Source organism: Penaeus chinensis, chromosome 33 (assembly GCF_019202785.1).
Source record: "Penaeus chinensis breed Huanghai No. 1 chromosome 33, ASM1920278v2, whole genome shotgun sequence".
In the NCBI taxonomy this organism is placed as follows: domain Eukaryota; kingdom Metazoa; phylum Arthropoda; class Malacostraca; order Decapoda; family Penaeidae; genus Penaeus; species Penaeus chinensis.
Genome location: NC_061851.1, coordinates 26,655,543 through 26,660,542, shown reverse-complemented (window position 1 = coordinate 26,660,542; position 5,000 = coordinate 26,655,543). Strand labels below are relative to the sequence as shown.

The window sequence follows — 5,000 nt, the reverse complement described above, 5'->3', positions numbered from 1 at the left end:
CTACCTTTAGATCGAGGGGGACATTTGTTTTTCTCCAACAAAAGTCGCCTCAACACAGCAGCTAATTTAGGAGCTACAAAGGCCTGCAGCCTTCTCCAAACTCAAGAGGAAGAAGCCATTTTGTCATATGAATCCAGGCGCAATAAATATCCACTCATCATAATTTCATCCGAATGCACTTGTTATGATGTAGTGGTATACATAAAAATACAATCATAATCATAAGAGTAATAATTATAATAACAATTTGAGTATATTACACTTGTTACAATGGTTATTCTTGGTGCGACAGGCAGTCTGTTTCATTTTGCTTTTAAATTACCCCCTGTGTGCAAGGAATGGCCGGAGTTACCATGTACCGCATATATATATATATATATATATATATATATATATATATATATATGTATATATATATATATATATGTATATATATATATATGTATACAGATATAGATATGCCCGGAATTGAATGCGGGTCAGCAAGATTGCTAAATGAGCCCGCTTCCGTTGCACCGCGTTATGATAATGATAACAATAACAATAACAGTGATAATAATGATAATGATGTTCAATGAACCGTGAAATTCAACAACGGATAAACAGCCTGCAGAGATCTCTTACTTTCACGGCTGACGATGCAGCACTAACTGTTCCTTCGAGGATGCAAAACTAACTGTTCTTTCGCTGCTGTTTAGAAGTACCACGAGTGTATTACATTGTTCTTAATGCAACGTTCTTCTCCAGTTTCAAGAGTTCAGCATACATTTGGTTAACATTTACTTGTGAGCGAATGCGGGGAGAAAAGTGTGAATGTTGAGAGTCAACACTACTGTGATTGTACAAATGCATTTCCTTTTTATTTTTTTATACATGCACAAATACATGCTATCGTATTTATAGACTTAGATATATACATACACGCGTACAGACAAAGACACACACACACACATGATATCTATCTATCTATATATGTGTGTGTTTGTGTATATATCTATCTATCTATCTATATATATATATATATATTGTGCCTTTGTGTGTGTATGTGTATATATATATACATGTGTGTGTGTGTGTGTGTGTGTGTGTGTGTGTGTGAAGAAGCTTATAAGTTGCGCAAGGACATATGCAGACTGCAGTAAATCAAGTTGTGCAGTAGGCAACATACCATGGCTTCAAATTCTCTCCAAGTAAGAAAGATCCATCCTTTCCTCTATTTGTGAGCAAACCCAAGAAGTGAAGCACTTGGGTCTATTTTTTTACTCAAGGCTTACGTGGGTGCTTCACATCAAAAAGTTAAAGGTGAAAGTTTTGCGGGTTTTTTTCTCAACTGTCTTAGGCACAGACCGCACAACGCTTCTCCGGCTTTGTCGAGTGCTTATTCATAGTAAACTTGACTGTGGATGTGAGGCTTATTCATCTGTAATTCTCACTGTTCTCCGGATGCTGGACTCGGTTAATAATGAAGCTCTCAGGATCTGTACAGGGGCTTTCAGGTCTTTCCTTTACCTGTGGAGTCTTGTATGCTGAGAGCAGAGAACCATCTCTTTCATTATACCAGGACTACATGGACCTGATTTACTAGACAGGACTACAAAGTATTCCAGGATCTCCTACATCCAGATTGGTTTTCAACCCCCCTAAGGATAGCCGATCCTATGATAGGCGAATGAGGAATCTTGTGGAAGATATTCTGGATCTCTTCAAGGCTCTAGCTGTTGGAATTTCCCATTTCCCCCTTGGACCAATTTAGTCTAGCTGGATTTGGTTGGAATAGAGTAGGGGACGAGATCTGAAGCAGAAATCGGGGATATATTTCAATACACTTCTTAAACTTATCACATCCAATAGTAAGGGAGATTCAAGATTGGCTTGCACTGATGTCAGCATGTAAAAAGATAAGTCTGTTGGGTGCCAGCGCATGATGGTAACTGTGGGAATGAGTGGGCTGATCGGAGGGCCAAGGCAGCTGCCGCCCAGCCCCGTGATGCTCGTATTCCTCTCCTACAACCGACTTGAAACCCAGCATCAAAAGTTACCTTCAAATGGAGGGAGCAATCGAAACTGGGAAATGTATTGTGAAGGATTGTTACATAGATCTTATTACCTTTGCTAAAGGAGACTAAAAGTTTTAACTAAATTTCATCACGTATAACATGATTTATGCTTTGATTGTCCAAATATTTTATTTTCTTGATAAGACTTCATTTACTGATAAACTGTTTTAAACTTTTTAAATATTTGAGCGTTTTAATCCCACAAGATATGACCTTAGCTGTTGACGCAGCAGATCATTTCAAATAATCAAAAGTGTTGTAAAAGGATGGGTGATAAAAGTACATAAGCATTTTACAAACAAAATATGCGTTCACTAAAGCCCCTTCATACTGGCCCAAACTACGCAGGGGATATACCCATACTTCTCAGCTGATTACTGAAAACACACTCTTTTCCATGACGGACACTAAATCAATTATATTAATTGATTTTTAAAAATATATTGCTCTCATCAAGGTTCATTATAACAATAGCCATTGTAATAATCTTATTGATGGTAATTAGTAATAATATCCGTATTACTAGTAGCAGTGGCGTTAATGGTAATACGCTTAACAACCATGTAGACAACAAGGGTAATTTTGATAATCATAATGATTAAGATGCGAACAATAGGCGTTAACTGTGACGTCAGACCTTTCGAGTGCTGGTTAATAAGATGTAATATAAAATGGTCATTGATATTATGATTATTATAAATATGTTAAGTACTGTATGATGAGGTGAAATAAGATGATGAAAATTAAGGGATGAGGAAGTAAGACATTTGTTATAAAAAAAAAAAAAAAAAAAAAGGCAGTAACATACATGTTACTTTATTTACTTTAAACCACCAATATTGTTAGTATTATCTCTAAGGAAGTTATGGTGAGTTATTATTATGTCAATTATAACAGTAAATAATAATAGTAATGGTAATAATAGTATTTATACGTAGCACTAATTCTTATAATACCAACAATGCTGCCTTCAAATTTCTAATGATGCGTGAAGATGGTGGCATACCTCATCAGAATATAGTTCAACCATGTTTAAGGTGTTAAATGAAGCATTTTAAGCGAGAGTATGAGTGAAACGTCCATGTGAAGTATGTAAAAATTATCCAGTATGAAAGGACCTCTGCTTACATCAGAGATGCACCACCTGCACGTGATCGACGCCCTCTATCACCATTTCCGTCACGTCTCCCAAGGTGACACAGAATTCGAACTCAAAATTGGTGCCAAAATCTGAGGCCTTTGGCACCACCTCTTTTACCCCATCCATTTATATCGAATAACTTAATTTTGGTTTTCATTCAGAGTTCCTCGTTAATGGGCTCTGCGTAACTCCAAAAGTTTTCATTGAAGTTTCGCGGCGTTTCGAGAATCACATCCAGCAGCAAGGTACTGAGAAGTATCGCCTTTCCAGTAGCGTCGGGCGTTGATGGCGTGTATGATGCGGATACTATGTCAGTCCTTTTCGAGGACTCCGTACACCAAGACGTCCACTAGCGCAAAGTTAGCAATAGCTGTGAAGACAGCTATTGCCCTCTGTACGACACCGATGCGATGCGATTGAGATTTTACAAATGCCACTTGTTCATTTATTACTTCCTTTGTTATTTTTCATTCGAGCTGGTCCTTTTTACTGATGTGTTTTTCAGCCAAAACATCCTGGAGCATCTGGACGAGAAAGCCGCAAATGATGGTGTTCGTAGTGCCGTCCTTGATAGCATGATTAATGCCCAGGAAAAGCGAATGCAAATGAGGATATCCTGGAACACTTCCCCTTAGTACAGTATCTGGTGCAGAGTGTGATTTTGGTTTTAGCTTCACGCACCACAAGGGACCTGTCTGAATATTGAAGTTATAACTGTGTAGTCCATTCGTCCACTCCGTCATCTGTAATTAACTGATGTAAATGCTAATCTTATAATCTTATAACCTAATCTACCATGGTCATTTTTAACCGTGTAGAACACTTAAACAAATACATAGAATGTTTATTTCTCTCTCTCTTTTTCTCACACACACACACACACTCACACTCACACTCACACTCACACTCACACACACACATACACACATATATATACGGGAGAGAGAGTGTGTGTACACACACATCTATGTGTATATGTGTATGTATTTATAGAGATATAAATGCCTAGATGCATTCATACGTAGATGCAAACACATGACACTAGACACTATTTCTGTCTAACCGAAATATTCATTGAAACAGCTATATTTCTTAATTGCATATATATATGAAGAAATACAGATATATTGTTTAATAAAACCTACCTCAAGGTCTATTATTTCCAGTACGTCCTCAAGATGGAGACTTTCCTAAAAAAAAAAAGAAAAAAGAAAAAAAAAGGGGGGGGGTGTGCCGCAATGAATTCATAGTTATTTGCCAGGTAGTTACTTCTAGCGTGTATGAAAATCCTCTCTACAATACTTATAAGTTATTCTTTTCTTTTTTTAACTTGAGTTTTATTATGTAAAAATGTACAAGACTAAGAGTAGAATTTATCTAAATTATCTCTGTTATCTAAAAAAAAAAAGTTACTATAAACCCCAAACTCTCGGTCTGCTCCTTCTCGATTGCTTCACTTTCAGATAATAGCAATGCATAATCAGTTTTTGGAAAAAGATTTTAAGACATGACCCGGCACATTTAACCACCCATGCCTATGCAAATGGGTAAGAGCTGTTCTTCACGTAAATGTTCGCGCGTGACGAGGGTGAGCTGGTAACTGAGGACGAAATGCTTGTATAGCTTCTCGGTCGAAGTCATTTTTCACAACCACTCTCCCTTCGTCTCCATCCCTCTCGTTCAGATTAAAGAAATGGAAATAAGTAAGTGAAGTAAGTAAACAAGTAAGTATGTAAAGGCTATTAAGACGCCTTAAAACATATGGTTAGCAGGAGTAGTAAAAGAGCACAGTTGGCTTAACC

General features: G+C 37.2%; 1 protein-coding gene across 1 annotated transcript in view; it reads right to left on the bottom strand.

Moving 5' to 3' along the window:
* LOC125043294 overlaps positions 1-647 on the bottom strand; it is a 16,436-nt gene extending 15,789 nt beyond the window's left edge. The window contains exon 1 of the mRNA XM_047639337.1: positions 625-647. The gene's annotated coding sequence lies outside the window, so the exon portion shown is untranslated. The remainder of the gene's footprint in view (positions 1-624) is intronic.
* Between the last annotated feature and the right edge of the window lie 4,353 nt (positions 648-5,000).